Source organism: Megalopta genalis, chromosome 2 (genome assembly GCF_051020955.1).
Source record: "Megalopta genalis isolate 19385.01 chromosome 2, iyMegGena1_principal, whole genome shotgun sequence".
Taxonomy (NCBI): domain Eukaryota; kingdom Metazoa; phylum Arthropoda; class Insecta; order Hymenoptera; family Halictidae; genus Megalopta; species Megalopta genalis.
Genome location: NC_135014.1, coordinates 16233005 through 16255761, shown reverse-complemented (window position 1 = coordinate 16255761; position 22757 = coordinate 16233005). Strand labels below are relative to the sequence as shown.

Sequence of the window (22757 nt, the reverse complement as noted above, 5' to 3'; positions counted from 1 at the left end):
TCTTTGGTCGAATAATTCTTGATACGAATAAATTATTCGCATAACTTTTGATTCGAATAATTTTTTATTCGAATAAATTATTCGCATAACTTTTGATTCGAATAATTCTTTATTCGAATAAATTATTCGCATAACTTTTGATTCGAATAATTCTTTATTCGAATAAATTATTCGCATTACTCTTGATTCGAATAAATTATTCGCATAACTCTTGATTCCAATAATTCTTTATTCGAATAAATTATTTGCATAATTCTTTATTCGAATAGATACTGTAAAAATAATAATCCGAATAATTGTACAATTTTTGCTTTTACGTAATTTTATAAGAATATATGATTACATTCAATATCAGTTATCGACGACGAATCTTTGAAAAAATCAACATTTGGAAAAAGGAATATGGAAGAAATGAATCGATAAACTATGAAAATAATCCTCTATATTCTATCCTTTCTTATTCAAATCGATTGTTTTCTTTTCTTTATTCCTCTACGAATAAATTTTTATTCGAATGAATTCTTATTAACCTAGATGAAGTTTAATTCGACTGGATATTTATCCGACAGTGTCGAACAAAAAATTTGATTCGTTAAGTCATCCGAATGAAATTTTGTCCAACTCTGTTCAGTATCATTCCGAAGCAGACTGTAACCGAGGGAAAACAAAAGAATCTCTCGCCACTTAACAGTCCGACCAATTCCAATAGCATTCGTCTGGCGGATCTCGCCAGCAGGATGCGACTGTCTGTCACGGTGAGTTAGCCTAGCAGAGCACGTCGGTGTCTCGGCCACGAATTACTCGGGTAATGGCCGACAATTAAAACTAAACACAGGCTGTCATCGTAAAAATACGAGACGCTCCGCAGCGAAAACACACGGTGTTTCGCCCGGCGCTGTCGCCCATTCGCGTAATACGAAATTAAATAGAAGAATCTGCAGAGGGATCGATAAGGGCGGAGAGGAACATTGATGGCCGTAGTAAAAACGGCTCGAGGGCCGCGCATAAAGGGTCGCCGCGCGACTGCCCCTCACAATATTTATTCGAAGTAACCGGCGAAACAGGATGAAAAAAGTTGCAGGAGCGAGCGAAGGCGCGATCAAAGCGGTCCGCGAAAAATATCCATCGCCGTAAAAACCGTTCCACATTCGACTGCCGTTCATCACTCGGGTCTCCTTTTCGCGGCGCGCTACCCTCTCTCTCTCCTTCTCCCACTATATTGTCCTTTTTTTTTTATTCGTCGTGGAAACGCTCGGCTCTCAGCACTTTGCCTGCCCCAACGCGGCATCGGAGAGAGTCTCTCTCTCCCTCCCCCCCTCTCTCTCTCTTTTTCCCATTCCCCGCGTTTTCACATCGCGCGCAATTTCCAAGCACACTTGTCTACGCAGTGTCGACGACGGCGCCGAGGCACGGCGCGGGTCGGAGCGAGTCGCTGCGCCGAGTAGCGAAGGAACGAACGTTCTCTCTGGGTGCAAGCACAAAGAGACATCTGAAATTTCTGCACTCCGGCCGGCGAACGTTTTTCGGGAGGGACGGGGGAATTAATGGCGTGCGCACCCCGAATAAAGTGCCCCTGTGCGGCCGGTGAAAGCGCGGCCGCTCGCTCGCACCCGCTCGTGCCCGCTCGCAGCAACTCGCAGCAACTCGCAGCAACTCGCTAGGTGGTAAAAGACAGCCGGGGAGATTGCAGATGAGGAGGAAATAGAAATAGCGACCGAGGGGCGGAAACCGGCGGCCAGCCGGGACGTAACCACGTTTAGTAAACACGGGGGTAAGTTACATCGTCGTGCGGCAAACGACAAAACAAAGTTTGATACGCGCAGGGAGCTACGTCGCCTCTGGACTCCTCCTGTCTCTTCCTCTTTCCTCTCTCTCTCTCTCTTTCTCTCACTCTCTTTATCTCTCTCTCTGTCGCTTCTCGGTTCTGTCTATCTCGCTTGTTTCCTCTCGTTGTCCTCTCTCAGCGTTCAGCGCCCCCGCTGAGAGTTTACGGCTTGTCCAGCGAACTCTGGCGAGGCTGTTTATCCGCAAAAGTAATTATCCGTTGTCATCGCTCGATTTCATCGCGACCGCGCCGCTGGTGGCGACAAGGGCCTTGCCAACTTTCGAAAGACACCTCGCGCTTCCGGCTGAGCGGAGCCGAGAAAACCGCGCGGACACTGTCTTGTGAACACTGTCTTCCCCCCCTCTCGGACTATGTAAAAGCGGATTATGTAAAATAACCGAACGGATGCAATTCTCGAATCTGTCTGGATCGAATCTTCGAACGTTCGGTTGGGAACGTTGTTGCTGTGGGGTAATTATTTGCGATCCTCTGTGCTGGTATTGGTTGCCTTCGATGTGGAATCGGTGAGAGTCACGGTGACGGATTAAAGTATTCGTGCAGCTAATATTTTAACGCAGTCAATATTTTAACACTAAGATTTACGGAGCATTTACACTATATTGAATAGAGCTGTTTTATATTAGTTTATAGAAGTAAGAATAAGACGTTTTTCCTGATTTCGAACAAATGTTGTTGCAATATTTGCCGCAAGTGACACGTATATTGTATAAATAACTCGTAAGTGTGCCTTTGAATTGTGAATAATCCTGAATTAAAAACTTGTGTATATTTTTCACGGACAACGTTTAAATATGATGCACAATTTTAGCTAGAACTCATCGAACTATACACGAAGCCCGTAGAAAGTTTGAAGTTTTAATTTTCTGCTAGTCTAGCATAATCGTGTCACAAATGAACAAAGGCAACTAAAAGGCACACTGTCTTGTAGTTCAAGGATTATATCGATCGCAAGAATGTTTGTTCACAAATCATCAATATCTTCCTGGCCAGAAATTCGTGAAGGGTGTAGGTACACTTCAAATGCTTAATTTTGACTAGTAATTTCCAGAAACGTTTCGACCACGCCTCGTGCATGCTCTCAAAAATCTGTCTATCAGGATCACGCCTAGTATCGATAATACTTCGATTTATCCATCAAACATCACACGTGGGAGATAAGATTCGTAACTGTCATATTCGATGAGATTGACATATTGACGTTTATCGTGTATATGCAATCGGTCGTTGCGATCTGTTTCAGTGAATGTCTATCCAAGGCGATTGGATATTCTGATAGTATCTATCACAGATGCAATTCGCTATCTGTCACTTCATTATTGCATCCTGTGCCTTAAACAGCTGTGAACCGTTTAATAGATCCATTAAATTATAGGATCTATTAAACGCGATGGCGAACTAATAGTTACATCGAATATATCTTTATTCCATTAAATGCATGTTTATTATGTGACGATGCGAATTGACAATATTTAATAACGTCTCGTCGAAGTGTTCATTACTTCATCGATCAAATAGACACTCTAAATATTTAATTAACGCACAAAATGATAGCAATTGAGTGCTATCTTTAATTTTTCGTAATTTTGCGTAAGTGTAATATATTATTTTTAACGTAAACCACTACTAGTATATAAACATGTAATAATTATGAGCGTGCCATCATTTCGGCCTCAAAAACCAGTCTACGTTGTTCGGAGTAAAAGTCAAAGCGGGCGACGCGATATTCCAAATCGAATTCCTTTCTTTTGCGTTGTCGCATATTTATGTATTATTTTCTGTAGATAATAAAACCTAAGCTGTTCTCCTGAAAAATTGAAGATAGCGCATGCGCGGTATCATTTCGTCCGGGACTGTTAAGTTAAGTTAATTTTAGTAACGAGTGCATAATGGTGACACGTTGCTAAACCTGACTACGTACGGGCTTAAAACGGAAAATTAGCTGAAACGTCAGCCGTTTGTTGATAGCCAAGCATCCATGTAACAGCTGAGCGTGAAACAAGGCGGAATTGGCTCACCTAATGTCCTTGTATATGTATAATTTAGAGCGCGCAAAGAGCCGTTCGACGCGGAATTTCATTTGCTAAGCGGGTATTCGTCTGTGGGGCCACAAAACTCTCCGCCTCGTGACATGGTCTCTTTGTTCGTGCCTGAAGAACGATTAATTATATGTTTGCGGGGGAATTCGAAGCACTCGTGCGATCCGCGTTCTCGTTACAGGTGACGCGATGTGGTTTATCAGAGCCAGTGCGAATTAATCCGGTGTCAACCAGCGATCGGAGATAATGATTCGCGCGGGGCGCGTTCGCTTTGCAATAAAGCGCGCCGCGTCTCGCACGCTCGAGCTCGAAATTTCATTTGATTCCTTTGACGTTCGAAACGCTGCAAGACAATCGAAGCAGGAGACGGTAGAAGTGCTAATGAACAGATAGAAATTATTGTCGCAAGAAGACGTAAAATGAACTTCAAATCGAATCTTCTAGGTTTCAAAATTATACGCGATTTTGGCGATTTTACCGAGCACAAATATGTATCGAAAAGAATTTGCGAGTCAACAAGATTCGGCATGTAAAAACACAGGGGAAGCATGAACTGCAATTTTCAGCTGTTGCATCGTAGCATGTTTATGTATGGTAATTGCACTGTGGTATTATTGTCTGTCAAACAATACCGCGCCGCAAATAATATTTGCAAATCGGAAAGATATATAACGTGCAAATTCGATGACCAAACAGCGCTCTCGAGTTCGAGCACTTGATCATTCTTTAATGCGAACAGCTCCGTAAAATGGAATTTCAACGTTGCTGCATTGCACGATAAACATAATTATGCAATCGCCAAAACTTACCTGTCGCCTGTAACCGCTGGTGTCCGAAAGTCCTCTGCTTTTCTGCACACACAAATACAGATGCGGTTAAATTCGATGCACGAGAACCACGAGGAAACGCAAGGAAACCGCGAGAAAATCGACTGCATAGCGAAGATATAAGAGCGAAGGACAACCCAAATACCCAGAAGGCGTGAGCATCGAATTTAACAATTGCTCGGCGATGCAAGAAATACGACCGTAGAAAAGCTGTTCATTTTCTTTCAGCATTTGCAGCTGTCCAAGAACGACGAAGATATTAATTAAAGCGGAACGTTCTGTAACAACTTGTCGAATGAATTCTTTAAATACGTTCTAGTTGTGAAATTAAAAATTTTAATATTCAAGGTTTAACGCGGGCTGGAGAAAAATAATTTGAAGCACTATTTGAAATACTAATAAGAACGAGTTTCCCTATCAAAGGACCAAATCCGAAAACAGCGAAAACGAAGTTGCAATTAGCGAGCGTAAACGCGGAAACGTCGCATTTCTGGCTAATAATATCGTGGGTTCAAAGGACAGAAAGTTATATGTTCATTTAGCCGGGCAAACAGAAAGCAACCCTTGAGTATTCACCGATACAATAAAAGTCGAGGAGCATTGTTTCGTGCGGCCAAGCCCGGCAATTTAGTTCACGATTTCTTCGCGAGCAACAGCAGAAATTAATTTCACGCGGAGCATTTCTAGCGAAACACTTTCTTCTCTTTTGTAACCTCGTTTTCATGCGCAGCTTGCCTTTTCAGCTTCCGCAAACCCGATTCATCGAAACTCTTCCCGCGGCTTCGCGAGCGCGTCGGGAAACGGGCGAAAACAATTCAAAGGAACGAGTGTCTTCAAATTGATCCAGACGCGGTAATGTTACACGTCGTGAAAAAATTCATTTCATCTCTGCCGCGAGTCTATTCCATTTGAAAGCAAACCTTTCTCTGGGCATTGTTGTCGCTCGAATGTACTGGGTGTCCTTAAATTTTCTTCATTTTAGTGACATAACGTTAAATATTGGTGCATTCTACTGATAAAAAGCTGCTTTCGTCTGTTGACACTGTTTGTTTACGTTGAGGATTAATCGATACAATAGTTTCCGTTTACGTTTGCCGATAAATTAGGTGTAGAAGATTTAGAATCCAGAATTTTCGAGAAAGAGTGAAGAGCTCTGGTGAGCTGACTGGAAGCCTGAATGTGTTAGAACGAAGAGAGTAAAGCAATTATTGTAAGACTGAAAAGTATTTATTATTTTATATTCCGTTTTGCTTTTTTCCTTGAACCGAAGGCAATGTAAGTTTTGTTTTTATTATTAGCCCTTTGCACTCGAGACTATTTTAACTCCAAAATGAAGACATTTGTTTCAGCCTACAGTATTTGCATTTGTTACGATTGTTTTTATTTGATACATGTGAAATTGAACGTGTATGATTGTAGAACACTTCTATTATTTCCAAAAATTCTTTTGAAAATACTGTAGCAATTTTTAGCGTCGCCTCAGAGTCGTCAGTCGAGTACAAAGGGTTAACAAGAATGCAGTTTCATTCGATAACTGTTCAATCTTATGCATGCAATAATTCGTAATAGAACTAATCATTGTTCGCTTTTGATTGTATCATTTCCTGTTTAAATATATAAGCTGATTAAACATCAACAGTTTGGCTGTATCGAATGCAACTTGAGAACTAACATTTTTTCAAAATTGAACGTCAGCCGCGAAGTTATTTTATTTTCAAATACACAGTGCACAAGTGTTAAAAATCGCCTTTCAAACAAGCTGCTTCCAAAGGAAACGCTTACAATACGTTATTGTGAGTGATCCTTTACGGCCAGACTGAAATTACTGTTGATTTTGCAAGATATATTAAGAAATCTTCTGCTGTGAAACAATCGCGTCTTAGAATTGCTAAATACATAAGTACATAATGCGTGCACTGTGAATCTCTATGCATTCATGATTTCTGCGTACCACAAAGGACCGTCTATGTCAACTAAAGTTAACCCTACGCCGCGAAGGTATTCTTTTTACCAACGCGGCTCTTAAACACGGGCTTGACTTTTTTATTGTTCCAGGCTTACAAAACATTTGAAAAAGTTTTGGACTACTTATTGAAGTTTCATATTGAATATATTGTAGCGGCACACGGTCGGCGACCGTAATAACCATAAAACTGTCCGCTTGCAGATGTCAAGGGTTCGACTGAGAGAAAACGTCCTTGACGTTTGCAAGACCCGGAAATTCTTTTGTCTCTTTGTTTTTTATCACTGCCACATGCACTGCAGGCCTAGTCGCGGAGAAAGTCGCCGGCCGCGTACCGCTACCCGGCCGAACGGCCAGCGCGCCCCTACAGCGAGGGTACGACGATGGCTGCCTCCCCCGCCAAACTAAGCGGGGGAAAAGAAGACAGCGAGTCTCCCAAAAAGGCGTGGCCTTTTTGGGGGACATAATATAAATAACAGCGGCAAGAAACTGAACGTCTTCTCGTCTAAGCATTACGCCGAGCCTCTACACGTTTAACGATTCCGCCGCGCTCCATCTAGTATCCATCAGCACCGCGCGTCATTTTATATACATCTACGAATAAAATCTAGTGCAATTTCACTCTGTGTCCTTCCGTTGTACCCCGAACACATTCGCGTTACAATATATTATATTATTTATTATTATATTATTATATATATATATTTCATATTGAATATATATAAGTATTTAATATATATATTTATATTTTAAATACTTCTTACATATTTGTAAAATTAATCAAGTATTTAGACTGGTACTTCATTTAACCCTTATCACTTCAAGACTTTTATAGAATGCTGGCTCGAGCTTGACAGCAGTGCCGTCGGTTGGAGTTATAAGGGTCAGTACAGAAATAAACTGCTCTATCGAAGGAAGCATATGTAACACAGTCGACAGAAATAATATTTGAAAATATTTCTATCTCTTGTTTAGCCGGATCTTATATTGTTACCCGGGTCTACTTAACAATGCTGCTATTTTATCCCAAACCAGAAGGAATCTTCTCAAGATTCCAAATAAAAACGCTCGGTCAACTACAATTTCGCTGAAACGTCCTGTAAAACTGAGAGTTTCCGCGAGGATCGCAGCGTGTTGACGAGCAGGCGGTTGCAGGCGCATATTGTGCAGCGCATAAATTCTTGGCGTTATCTTCCGATCGGGATAGGAGTAAATACTTGCAATAGCGAGCATTTATGAGGTGTGCTCGGGAGTGTATAGAGATTGTCACAGGCGAGAGGGGAACGAATCGAGACAGTGAAATGAAATACGGAGTTGGCGGTGGGACGTGTTAATAAAGAGCTCGCGTGCGCGTCGCCGTTCGCCGCGCCGCGCCGCGCCGGGACGAAACGGTGGCCGCGCGGATTCTTAATATTCGTTTTTTCGAGGCTCGTGCCACGCCGTGGGCGCTAAGCGGCGACTTTAAGAAGCCGGGCAGCGTACAACAGCCGCGGAGATATCGCGAAACGTGGACGCGGGCAGCGGACGCGCGAAAAGGAGAGAAGGGAACGCCGCTATCGCGGAAGCGTGCGTGAGCGGAGCGCATTTATTGCCGGCGTAAAGTAAAATTACCGCTGCAACTGCTGTTACCGCAGAAGCAGCTCGCTCTTTCTCCTTTCATCTGGCCGTTGGCCGCGCGTAACGCAAAATTCCCATCGTTTTAGCGGCAACTGAAGCAGAACCATTTTCGGTGTGGATCTGCGAAACTGCATAACGGGACCAGACCTTGGCATTTCCCTCGTCTTTCTTCCCGTGGCCGTGCACAACGATCCTTCGACTCGCCCTGAATTTCCGACTGAGCTCTCGCTGAAAACGCTCGCTAACGCGGGCCGTAATTTTTCCAACATCGAATTAGCCGGCGCAGTCGCTTTCGCGATTAACTCCGTTTACCTACTCGGGATACCTCCGTTCTCCTCTCTCTGTCTCTCTCTCTCTCTTCTCCTCTCTTTCTCTCCCTCACTCGCTCACTCTCTCTTTCTCTTCGAAGATGGTGGAATTTCTCTGATGAAAACATTTGCAACTTCCTGGGAACGCTTCACCCTCTTTGAATTACGCTACCATGAATTCTTTATCGTTGCGCAAAGAACGTACTGCAAATTTTTCTGCGATCTAGAGATTTGCTACTGCGAAATTTTCTCGAGTGGATTGAACGTCTTTTGAGTTGTTGATACAGCAAATTTCTATACGAAATAAATGTTGCCTGCGTTGAAAGCAAAATAAAAGAACTGCGATAGAGACTCCCTTACCCGAGCATTTATCTTTACGATATTCTGGTATCCAAACGTTCTATTATCTAATCTTTGTATTATTTAAATACATTTTCACCTAGCAGAGTACTTGAGTGAAATTTTTCAGCAATAGAATGTTCTGGTATCAGGAAAACAGAGGCACTAGTGTACATACATATAGACGGCTCGGAAATTGATCAGTGTAAGTCCATTAATCTCAGAATTCACATGAATATGGATTTGTATGCAAAATAGTTGTGAAAAAATAACAATGCCACTAATAATGCGAAACACAATTTTTATTATAAGATGATATATACAAATGAACTTGACCGGATGAGAAAGAAATGAAAAATTTCAATTTTTACCTTCGAGAAAACAGTAGTTCGTTATTTTAGAAATATTGATAAATCCTTTTTTACTACAAGACGATGCTTTAGGTGAATAATGGCGAGCTTCATGTGTTACTTTAAAAAATATACACGAGATCTATAAATTCAATTTACTATAAAATACATAGGATACGATGCAGGATCTGACAAAGTAGAATAGATCGAATCTGGAGAGAACGGTTTTGATGAAATTTTTGCGAGAGACAGCGCTCGGAAAAATGTATGACACGTATTTCTCCTTCGTCGCGCGTCATCCATGTTGAAAGGATGAGAACATCCGTTAAATGTACTTCTTATACCTAACATTAAGGACTGTTTTCACGTTTTCAACATTGACGACGGTCGATAAAAAATGTACGTCCTCGCGGAGTATGACGATTTCGGTGGGTGAGACCAAAGAAGTCTCGAAACAAATTGACCTGTGCTGCTAAGGGCCATTCTGTCGTACACGCAGGTGTCAAGATAAACCTTTCTTGAGACAATTCAAAGAAACTAAGGTTAGATGAAATCTCGTGCCCTGCTTTAAGAATTCCGGGAAGCGGAACACGAAACAACAGTGTCCTTAACTCGTTCGGAGCAAATCTCTATTTCACGCTTCATGCATTCGTGTCTTTCGTAAATGCATAAACTCCGCTGTCCCGGTTAAGTGTTACATGCAACACAGAGATCCATAAGAAACGCTTATCGAGGAACAGAACTGCGACTATTCGGAGGGTTGCAAGAAATCCCGGCTCCCCTGATCCCGTAAATTGTGCGCAACAGTGTTTACAATGCAGCGTTCACGGCGGCGCCCGTGAATGTGGAAAAACGCATCGCCCCAGATCCCGGTAATTGAAGATTATACGAAAGACGAACGGCGCGATAACGAAGTTATCACGATGCCAAGAGCCGCGAGCGTTACAGCCCCGTTACCGTGCATTCAGGATCAAAAGTTCTCCGTTTTCTTCGAAAGAGAAAAAAAAAGCGCCTCGAGTTCCGCTGACCTAGCCGGATTCGCAGGCAACTTAGCCGCGGAGAGCGCGCTCGCTGCGTGGGCGGTTTCCCGTTTTACATTTCTCTAACGTGACTCCGCTGTTATCCTTATCGCGTGCTCGCTGGCTAACCAACGATACCAAGGATTCCCGTATTGATACGTTTCCGCGCGACGAGACGTCCAGCCGCGGCGAGGAACTACAGTAATTTCTCCCTAATTCGCGCTCAGATTGCGCACAAAAATGGACAATTTGGGAAGAGCGGATACGATTATTCGATCCTTGCGACTCGTTTTTATAATCACCGATTGCCAACAACTATAAAAAACGAGCCGCAAGGCTCGAATAATCGTATCTCCTTTTCCCAAATTGTCCATTTTTGTGCGCAATCTGAGCGCGAATTAGGGAGAAATGACTGTACTCCTATCGAGATTTCGACGGTTTCGTTAAATGGCTCGCGGCAAGTTTGTCTGTTCTCGCTGCCACTCGTCAACGGCAGCTGAAGCACTTCCGCGAAATTTCCCTTTCGCCAGATGTGTTATTCTGTTAATAATTGGCCAACTGTTGAGTCGTATTTTTGGCGGCGCCGTCTACGCGACACACGATCGTCGATACGCGATCTTTAACCCTTTGTCGTTCGAATTGTTTTGTGAGTTTTATTTTGGCAGGCGCTAGAGCTTTGTAGGATTTAATTACGGTCCTTTATGTGACTGTGCAAGCCATTTAAAACGGTTGAGAAATAGAACGCATGTAATTGAGGTATTATTGATAAATATCGGACTGTTCTGAATGTTGTCTTGTTTCTTAAACTTTCGTTTTGTAAGGATGTTGAATAAGGGAGGGTTTTCAATATTTATCCAATAAAGAACAGGATTTTTACAAGCAGATTTCAAAGCTGTTAGAAAAATGTCAAAAAGCTTTTTTCTGTTTTTTACTCCAAGCATTAAAGAATCGTCTCAAACGACTCAATGTAATGGGCACCTTTGAGAAAAATAAAAGTTGTTCGCATCGGATACCAAAAACAGGAGCTGAATAGAATCTTCTCACTATCATAAATGATCCTGATAAGCTGACATCAATGCACCGACATTCTCGAATTCTCTTGAATCATTCATTTTGGTCGTCAATGCGTAAAGTTTGCAGTGATCATTCGTCCAACACCAGACGTTCTGAAGATCGAATTTAAATCGGTATGTAAACTGCGGATTTTTATGCATTCGCGGTACATGCAAATTTCTAAGATACAAGAGAGCACGATGCAAGAAAATCTTTTAGCCGACGAAAGCAGTTTGTCGCTTAGCGCAGCGTGCATAAAATTCTGAAAACGAGAATTTGCATGAAAATCCGCGCGGGTCCATTCGCTTAAGAATACCGAATACGGATGTACAATTGATGTTCCGTCAATTATGTTTCCCGAATACGATATTTACGAGGGGAATATGAAATGCGAGATGCGATGAATTTAGCTGAGAAAGCAACTCGCGGAAATAAGTTTCTCCGATGCTTCTCGCAGGAAACAGAATTTAGGGATGCTATTCGTGAACATCTTTCTTCTAAATGCATCCACTCGTCTTCGAGATGGACCGGTCTAAAATTGAAAATTTTTAAGATATTCGGAATGAGTACGGTGTTGACCTAACCTAACGTTCCGCAAAGAAAGGAAAAAGTATATAGCAAAGTTAAGAATGTGTACATCGATTGCGAGAACAATATAATTGTTTTGTATCTGCTGTTTTCTCTATGGTCGCATAAAGCCTGAAAGTATGAATACATACAAACAGCTTATGATAGTTCAATCGCAACCTATATTATCAACGATGGCGTGTATTTTTCAGATTTCTGTTGAAATGTTCGAATTACAGTAAATTCTCCCCAATTGTCCTTCAAATTGTAAACGAAAATGGACAATTTGAGAAACAGAGATCCGACTGTTCGAGTATTGCGATCTCCTCTTCCCAAATTGTCAATTTTTGTGCGCGATCTGAGCGCGAATCAGGGAGAATTTACTGTAGATCGGTATTACATGCATTTGACAATAATAATATTAATAATAATAGTAGTAACAGAACACCGAATTTTATGCATTTATGACAAAAATGGATAAGTGAAACATGAGATACCGAACAGACCAAAAGGAACTAAGAATGTTGATGCAGTAATTACGACTTGTTAAAGTTACTTAAAAGAGATATAATTACGCACTCGGCTCGAGCGTTTTAGAATCGACGCGGACAATTATTGTAATGCACGAAGATCCGCAGTGTGGTAATAACAATTTCTGTGTGCAGCTATAGGCGCCAACCGTACACCGACAGAAAATTTTCAAAGCGTACACGATAGAGTCTAGGGGTTAAAGAAGGAAATTCCGATGCTGCTTGTGCGATCGGAGCAGCGGATTTTGCTGGCCGTTAATGAGTTTATCGCGGATAATACATTCGCGGAATCCGCAAGTCAGCGCAGGAACACCTTCCGGAGTTGTATGTGCGTGTCGAACGCAACAAAGTGCCAGGAGATATATCGGGCGTTCCGCGTGGTAGCAACGGTTTCGGATCAAGTCGGAACAGATTTCATTGATCGAGCGAATCGCAGACGCGGTGCAATTTCAGCGTTGCAAAAAATCGGATGCAAACGGATTGCGATTCTGTTGCGATCGCCGGACCTGGCCAAGGTGAAGTCAATGACCAGCACGGTGGAAGAATGGTGGAAACCAAGAAACAGTGAGAAACGGAGCGAAGCGTGGAAGAGGAAGAGGACGAAGGAAGACGAAGGAAGAAGGAACGGGATGACGGGGAGTAAGGCGAGAGGAAGAGAGGAGACTTTCCGTTAGCCCGTAATTTTCGGATCCCGGCGCTGCATTGGGTGGGTCAAGGGAAGATGGATGTACCTTTTGGAGCGGCCGGCTACGTTGTGCCACTTTGATGCAACACCGGTGCGCGCGGATGGAAAGAGGGTCCATTAGTGAAGCCATTTGAATATTTGCAAAGCGTACAAACCGAGCGCCGGGGTTAAAAAGATGTGTAATACGACCGACCGACCGACCGACCGGCGCTGCCATTGCACCGCGAAAATTGTCGCGAACGAGCAACGGGACCTGCCCGGAGCTGCGTCCATTTAAAATTTAATGCTTCGCAGTTAAACAGAGTCTGTTGTCCCAGCTAAACAACAGGAAAACGTTTGGCTGTTCCGCAAGCCAGGCGGCATTACTTATGAACGCAACGAGTCTCGATCTTCAAACGCGGCTCTCTCGAATCGCGTTCGGATTATCAAATATTTAAATCCCACATCGTTGTTCCCTCCCGACAATATGACACATTTTTCTCTCGCGAACGCGACACAGAGCACAGTGTCCAGCATCGTTATTCGCCAGCGATGCGGACGCGCTCTCGAATGCCCGCGAATTTTATCTTTCAATTCTCGATCCGCGGTTTCGGCTATCGCGGTGGAACGGCGGTGGAACGTCCTTTCGCGTCTGACAAATTCGACACGGTGCTCCGGGATCGGAGGACCTAATTTGAAGCCTCGCGTCGATGTTAATTTTGCTGATTATACGCTGCCTGCGCTGTCTCATTACCGCGGGACAATTATTTCGTTCGAATACTCGCCGAGTTTTGCGCATTTATGCAATTACGCTTCCAGTGGAACGGGAAGATGCTGCGTTGAACGTCCGAGCGTTCCGCAAAGCAATCTTCCTGTCAACGAGTTCGTTGCTTTTCACTTCTGCATGCGAATTCACGCGAGAATTATTATCGTTCTCTACGTGTATAGAGATGAGATTGAGGACAGTTTTCGGCAAGTGGCGGGAGAGATGTCCGCTTGTCGTAAAATATACTGAATTCTGAATGTGTCCAGATCCTACACCGTATCACTGTCCATCTCTGTACGCACAATTCTGTTTTTACAAGATATTTTTTTACATGGTTTTGCTTTAACACAGTTTAGAAAAATTAGTTGAGTTTTCTTTTTACCACGATTTCGTTCCATTCAGCAGGGTTCGAAAAGTTATTTGATTTAAATTTTAAGGAGCATTATTTCTAGATGTCTTTATTTTTCACAGGTGTCTACTAGATATTTTTTACAGGTTTTAAGGATGTGGTACCAATCCACTAATTTTCTAAGTGTGTTCACTATCTTTTCTTTTACGCGGATTTTTTGGGAATGTATCTACCGTCCAGGCGCGAAATTGCGTGTATAAAGATAAAAGTGTTTCTACAGTCTCAATAATCGCAAAACGAAGAATCTAAAGTCATCTGATCGGTGATGTTTAGAGTATTCTTTAACAGTAAACCTTTCGTGCATTTATGATAAAAATGAGTAAACGAATTATAAAATTCCAAAGACTAATTTAAAGCATATCATCGGTCTAATTTAAGCATATCATTTCATTGTTACAAATTCATTAAAATTGTGAAGACGAGAGATAACTTTTAACTTCTGTACCTTGCGATTGATGCAAATAATGTTTATTTTGCATTGCCTCATAAAAATGAGAAGATCAAATGCATTTAGGTTTTCTAAAGTTTTTATTATAAAATAATAATTTAGTAACGTAATTTATTGTAATATTCCCCATGAAGAAGTGTCTAAAGTTTGTAGAATTCTAAAATAAGAAACCCGTGAATTTGACCGTGATTGGTTTATTTAGTGCTCAATTTTCAAAGCCGTTTCTGACGGCGTTAATGATCATATTTTAATTAACACGCAAGTAATACAAAGATGATCACACTTTAAACTTCAAGAAGGATTTAAAAAAAATGAGAAAATATTAGGCATTACATTTTTTTTCATATGAAATAGTATCGTGACAGTATTGCGAAAAGTATCACACACAATTTTAGCTGCGACTATCTGCGACGAATTTTCCATGGATTTTAACAAACCGCGCCACGGTTTACAAACGTCGGTTCGACCCGCAGTTGTAGCCACACGAGTGACTTCTCCGAAAGACGACGAGCAAAAGAACGTGGTCCTCATCCACCGTTCGTAATGTTTCTTCTCGCCAAAAATTACCGCGTTCCAGGCGAGTGCGCGGTTCATGAATTTCCGAATAACCGTGCAGCTGGTGGCCGATACGAACAAGTGCATACTTCCATCCAGGAAAGCGTACGTCATGCGTAACGAGACTACGTGACGTGACATACAGTATAAAAGAACGCTTACGAATCCGACGATGGTTGTCTGAAAACAAACGCCGCGAAGCCTATGAAGTAGTTAGTCACGGTTCTTAGAGTTGTCTGGCTCGTTGACCGCCTCCTTTATTCTTCCTCTTATCGTCGAGCGGCAATTCGACTGTCTTTAATTAGGTGCCGGCGACCCTGGCAACCGTCCTGATTGGAAGAAAATTTCACGTTTAAAATTCCTTGTCGCGGATGATTTACGCGGGACCTTCGGGCACGAAAGAATTCCTTTCAGCTGGAATGCTGAACGTCGGAACTTCTGCTCACCGCATACTCCGTAAATTAAATCGAACGTTGAATTCGATATTCCCTGACTATCGCCTCGGACAGGAAATACCTTATGGATTACCGGTGGTACAGTCCGCTCTCCCAAACTCCCGGCACCCGTTTGTAATCCTCTTCGATCGGCTTCTGCTACCCGGAAGAGCAACGCGCACCTTCGGGCATCCGAATCCTGCCTCGTACTTCCAGACCAGTAATTTGCAATTCACAACACTTACCAGGTGTCGACGAAACGTCTCGCTTCTTTTCTCATTCTTCTGTCCGCATTTTCTACGCCGACTGGCCTGCGATGATTTCTTCGGAACGTGTAACCGAGAGTTCTTCGTCGCGAGGTCTAGTTTCGTGACGACGACGCGACGTTCGTGTTCATGACCATGGTCCTGTAATTAGCCGATGTCACGAAACACCGACGATGTCTCACGGTTTTTCTTTTCCTGAGAGAACGAAAAGTCGACATCGAGATTGTTGCGAAACACGACAAACGCAATTTAGATCTCGTTGAGACGTTAACACCGACTTCCCCCGGCTATACATTGTCTCCTGTGCACTTGTCGTAAGGGAGGAGTAGGGGAATATTGTTCAACATGTTCATTGTAAGTTATTTTTAGTGATGACTGAAGAAACACTTGATGAGCTATAAAGGACAGCAGTTCATCAATTACCTGCGGTCTGTTTTTAATGGTACCTTTGTCACGATTCAACAAATGTTTGATTCGGAAAATGTTTTATTTGAATAGTTCAAAAAATTCCTTGTTCGAATAATTCTTTATCCGAATAATTCGAACAAAATGACATGGAAAAAATAAGTCGATAAAATATGAAAGAACACTCTGTATTCTAACAGAATTTCTGTACGAATAAATTCTTCGAATTCGAATGAATTCATCTTATTCGAATGAATTCTTATTCGAATGAAATTTGATTGGAACAAATCTTTATCTAGATAAATCTCTATTCATTGGAATATCTGTACGATAGGGTCGAATACAATTTTATTCGTTGATCTTTATCCTTTATTCGTCATCCGAGTAAAATTTTACCCCGAATTTTGATGAGCGACAGATTGCTAGACGGTGCGTCGGAATTGTCGAGCAGAAAATGGTGTCTGAAAACTCTCGCCGAATCCGCTGTTCATTCTCGATTCCGACGGGGATCGTAATGCCCGGCTTCATTCGGCCTAAGACTACCTTCGGGTTTCTGCACGCGTCGCGCATTTATCACCAAGCTACAGTCCCTCTAATTGGATGCCAATAATTTTTATGTTTCACGTCGGAGAATAACTTGTGGAACGGGGAGATAATGAAGAATAGCTCTAGGAACAGGGGCCACGGGGATTGCTAACCCTAGATAGAATTCCACTCGACCCCAGAAACCCCCTCGTGTCAATTTATTATCCTCTTTGCGTCAATATCAATATGTTACCGCGATTGGTTTATCGCCGATATAAAATAGTACTATTCTGTCCGGTGAATTACTTCACGCTGTTACCGAAACTGTCGTTATCCTCGACAACGAGGTAGAACGTGGGTGGAAATCGTTCTGCGAACGTTATCTTGTGCCTGCAGATGAATTGCAATCGTCCAATTTCATTGCGTATGATCCGAGAAAAGTATTGCAAGTTCGTTTCATGCGCGTTACACGATTATTCCAATTTATTCTATCAGGTGCATCAGAGTTGGGCGAAAAGCAATCTGATTAATGATTAACGATTACGACTAATGTGAAATCATGTTCACGATTAATGATTACTAAGTAATCAAGTAATCATGATTAACGAATAACTTAGGTAATCAAAGAAAATGTGACCGTTGTTCGCGATTATCACAGTAATTGTCCTTATTAATTATTACAATTACATTAATCATGCAACGATTACATTTTTTGATTATGATTAACTGGAATGTTCGGTATTATGGTAGTTAATAATAATTTCGGCTTACTTTTCGTAATCGATTACGAAAGTAATCACAAAATTGCTATCCAACATCGAGGTGCAGACTGTATACGACGATTAAAACAATTTTATGGGAAAAATCAATTGATCACGAGAGACGAATACGCGAGTATTGAACGAATTTTCCGAACTATGGAAAATATTATGGCTATGGAAAATATTATGTTTGAAGAGAGAAATAATATCAACATTTCCAAGAAGATCGTCGAAGAATTTGATTCGTCTCGCGAGATGTATTTTCAGCAGCGCGCCGTCGCTCATTTGCAGGGGAATATCGAAATTTTTCACGACAGAAAAACAAGTTTCGAGGAAGCGCCTCGTCGTATCAATGAAACAACTTTCAATCTGCTTTAAGTGTTCGAATTACGCTTCTTGCAGCTGGCTCGCGGAAGGATGTTTCCTGACATTTACGACGCTATTAAGAAACTCAGTTTTGAAGACACGTCATATCCCGTAAGCTCGGTAAAAGGATGTTGCACATTCTTAGCCGAGTTATTCGTGTACTCTGACAATCTCGGGAAACTTGGAATTTGTTCGATGAAAAACCCGATATCTCTGTAAAATGTTTGCATTTTACATTTTACGATAAATGTACGAATGCTCCGTTAACGTGCTTTGTTCAGTTTCCATTAAAATGGCTATCGACAGACTGCGGATTTTTATGCGAAATTTTCTGCACCGATTGCAAAGTGGTGGAGCTACATAGCCTTTTTGTTTCCTTTCTTAACAATTTTAATGAATTAAATATAATACGGTAGTATCTTTAAACTGTGCAAATGTATTCGCTGTTTTTATAATATGAGCTACATATGCGTGTCTTAAATGCATAAAGTCCGCAGTCCGGTTATCAAAATACAGTTTCTTTCTGTCATAATTTGACATCGATATAAATGCTGGAAAACGTAACATAAATATCTTTGTTATCAACAGGTGCAATTTATCCACGTAAATGAAAAATTGCTGTTCGAAATATCCAAATATCACAGTGAAAAGTAATTCATTGTCAAAAATTCATCTTTTCCTGACACGATCGACTCGGCTGCAATTATTCTCCCAATTTGGACAAACATGAGAATGAATTTCAGCAACGTTATATATCCTAAAAAATATTCCGAGATATTTATTATGGCAGTTCATCCATCGTAATTTCCGCGATGCCTCAACATTTTCACACGGTGCTGTTCCACGAACTAAAATAAATCTCGGCGAAGAAGAATCGCTAATTAAGATCGTTTCAACTTTGATTACGCTAAATGACTGATAAAATAGAATCGCGTGAAGCGGATCCAGAGCATGCAACAGAGTAGTACTTTTACTGGTCGCGCGGGATAAGAGTTTATTCCTGTCGTAAAATTTGAATACTTTCACAGTTTACTGACGTGCCGGCAAGCTCTCGCTTGGATTGAATTATTAGCTATTCCGCTGTGCCGATGATGCGTAAGGTGAAAAGGGGAGAGGCTTGTAACAGGAAGGTACGATAGGGAAGGTGAAGGACTCCGCGGAGAGGCGGTTACGCGGGTAAAGTAATCGATTCCGTGGTTACGGAATCTTCGGAGCAAAGTCCGACCGTCGCGCGTTACGGGACTCTCTCGCCTCTCTCGATTACGCGATGTGAACAACCTTCGTCTATTGGAGCTGATGTAAGTATTACATGCTCGTTAGCGGTGGAACGCGAACACGAACGCGAACGCGAACGCGAACGCGAACGTGAACGCGAACGCGAACGCGAACGCGAACGTGAACGTGAACGCGCGCAGCTGTGCGACGCATTGTGCTGTTACAAGCGCGGATGAACCTTGAGGGAAGTGTCGATGCCATTCTTCCTGCTCGCGTTACCGGAAAGATTCGAAAAACCGCGATAACATTCGAGCCGTAGATACTGTTTGAAAATTATACCGTTCCATGGTACGTCTACTGGCGCCGCTAAAAACGATTCAATTACAGCCGATCCTAGCGCATCCCGGATATTTCGTTCCAAAGAATTGCCATACTATACACTGCTCTAATTAATGAAACAAAATCCTATCTTAAAGTTATTCGAAGTATTGTTCCGTAACGATGAATCAAGGTGCTCGCGGCGTACGATTTGTACTGGATTAAACATTCACTTCTCGGTACAATTACACTTTGTTACGTTCTCGTACAACCCCTGACAAAAAGTGTTCGACTGCATTTTAAAACGCAATCATTTTTTAAAACTGCACTTGAATTTGTCTTAAATGTTAGAGGGACTTATGAAATAAAAAGAAATTACGAAGTTCTCGTTCTTCAACTTTTTCATCCGAAGCTGGTACGAAAATTTAAACAATTCTCAGTACGCGCGTAAGTTAGCGAGATCAACGAAACGCATTTTTAAAATTTTCGTACCAGGTTCAGACAAAAAAGTGTTAACAAACAGGAGTCTTTTTATTCTGTTTCGTCGTTCCGAAAGTACAGTAAACTAGACACTCTAACATTTCCAAAAAATTCATGTCATTTAGTGCACTTTCAAAAAAGTTATTGCGTTCTAAAAAGTGTCCGAATACTTTTTGTCAGGGGTGGTATACCGTGGACGATAATTCTCTGTACAGCAATTTCAATTATCGTTGAAAGTTGTTAAGAAAAATTCGTTGGAAGATGCATTGGATTCGCGTGCCCTAGAATTTACAAGAAGTAGAACCGGCCGGCTATGATCAGACGCATCAGCAGGTTCCTGTTTAACCCCTTGCCCTACAATATCGCGTTAGGCTCGTGACGAAGCCATCAAACAGAATCTACGTAGCATGTACCTCGTTAACTTCTGTCGAAGCAAATTAAAATTCGATTTATCTGTTGTCGATATCTAAATTTCGCAGAAAATGTACACGAAATAAAGTGTAGTGTTACTTCCACGATGAATTTTGTTCACAATCGATAAAATCGAAAGAACTTCGACCAGAAGACAGATCAACAATATTTGCACGTCTGTTCTTAGTTTCATATAATTATATTTACCCTATTATTTTTCATGTACTGTACCTCGAACGTATAAAGTAAACAGATCAACTTTTCTAAAATCAAATCAAACCGTTCGAATTTTGTTGATATGATAGAAGAACTGGGATGCTAGCCAATGCATAAAAACATTGTTGCAAAAATTGCAATTCGGTATAACGATAAAAAGGAATTTTAAACCGCGCTTTTTGCCAATTTTGTATTCGAGAGTATAACGGGAATTAAAGAGTTGAATCAAAGAAGTTGAAAAACACGTTGCCCGATAATCCTCCAAACATTTCAAGCACATTAATCTCTCCAAATTAAAAATAGTTATTTCCTTTTAAACTATCTACATTTGTCCATGATTCTATAATTCTTCGAAGAACGAACATTCGGCCCAATTTCGGTAAAGATTCTACTAAATGTCTGTCTAAGATCGATTGCATACTAGTTGCATCAGTATCCATAGCCCCGCGTATTTAAAAAACCATACAAAGTGAGAAGATAGAGATCTGAAAATCCCGAGTCTGAAGCACGACGAAGACCGTTTAGATGCCAGATAGCGAAACCGTCCAGAAAACCGTAAGACGTCGAAGCGGATGTTTTGTCGTTAACATATTCCGCAACTGTTCTTTAATTGCGCCGAGTTGCGCTACCGGCTTCCGCGCGTTGTTATGTCCCCCCCACCTCCCCCTCCGAACGATTATGACGGCGTCGAGACCATCCACGGGACCGTAGAAAACTTCCAAGACGATATTTCGGCCGCACAGGAAACCGGGGGACTCTCACGGATTTAATTAACCGGATCGTATGCAGGATTAAACCGCGGGTATTATTAAGCTTATGATATCTGTTTCTGAACGTTGCTCGCCGCGACTCCACGCTCGGCCTTATTTGCATCGGTATTATTTGCTCTCCCGGGGACGTTGATCCAATTAGCCGCGTTTCCCCGCAAAAACAATTATTCCTGTAACGCATGCCCTTTCTTCTGCGATCCGAGATCGTCCTGTTTCCGAATTAATCGAAGGACCCTGGGATACGAGCCTCTGTATCTCGAAACACGTCTCGGATGTGTTCGTCGTTTACAGCCGTGAGAAACGTCTTAATTTCGAATCGTCGTGCTTCGCGAGTTTGTTCAACTCGTGTATCACCTTTGGAAATTACCTTCTTCCTTCCTTTATCGAGACGATGATTGTGCTATAATTTCACGTTGCCTTCCAACACTAGCATCCCTTAATGAAGTCCGTAACAGCGGCGGTGGTTCGGAATGTTGGTATGCTACAGTGAATCGTAGATAGCAATTTATAAGTCTAATAAAATCAATGCGGAACGATCCATTATTTTATGGATTGTGAAACATTTATGCCGCCACGTTCAGAAGCAGCAATTTATGGTGAATAACTAGGCGCGAATAACCCATTCCGTACATTGTTTCGGCGGCATGAAAGCGAGGCTAAAATTTGTTGAGCCTGTTGCAACATCCTTTGAGAATAAATCTCAGAAGCTTGATCCGAATTGGAAAATATCAATTGCGTATAACTTAATTTTTGTAGCCTTTTTATAGAGGCCGAAACATTGAAATACCGATATGATAAATGTTATACATACATGAAACTTCACTGAAATTCATTTCATTTATTTAGCATAAACGCGACAGGTGCCTTCCTCCGTTAACAAACAAGAGTCTTTTTATTTTGTTTCGTCGTTCCAAAAGTACAGTAAACTAGACACTCTAACATTTCAAAAAAATTTGTTGAGCCTGTTGCAACATCCTTTGAAAATAAATCTCAGAAGCTTGATCCGAATTGGAAAATATCAATTGCATATAACTTAATTTTTGTAGCCTTTTAATAGAGAGGCGGAAACATCGAAATACCGATATGATAAATGTTATACATACATGAAACTTCACTGAAATTCATTTCATTTATTTAGCATAAACGCGACAGGTGCCTTCCTCCGTTAACAAACAAGAGTCTTTTTATTTTGTTTCGTCGTTCCAAAAGTACAGTAAACTAGACACTCTAACATTTCAAAAAAATTTGTTGAGCCTGTTGCAACATCCTTTGAGAATAAATCTCAGAAGCTTG

At 41.7% G+C, this 22757-nt stretch overlaps 2 protein-coding genes across 3 annotated transcripts in view; one reads left to right on the top strand and one right to left on the bottom strand.

Moving 5' to 3' along the window:
- Positions 1-4715, bottom strand: part of neo (ZP and PAN domain-containing protein neyo) — a 371329-nt gene extending 366614 nt beyond the window's left edge. The window contains exon 1 of the mRNA XM_076518589.1: positions 4692-4715. The gene's annotated coding sequence lies outside the window, so the exon portion shown is untranslated. The remainder of the gene's footprint in view (positions 1-4691) is intronic.
- The window catches only part of LOC117219260 (autophagy-related protein 16-1), a 176284-nt gene continuing 154941 nt past the window's right edge, over positions 1415-22757 (top strand). Inside the window, exon 1 of one of the 2 annotated variants that reach the window (XM_076518590.1) lies at positions 1415-1771. The gene's annotated coding sequence lies outside the window, so the exon portion shown is untranslated. The remainder of the gene's footprint in view (positions 1772-22757) is intronic. The other variant, XM_033468248.2, reaches the window with a different exon arrangement.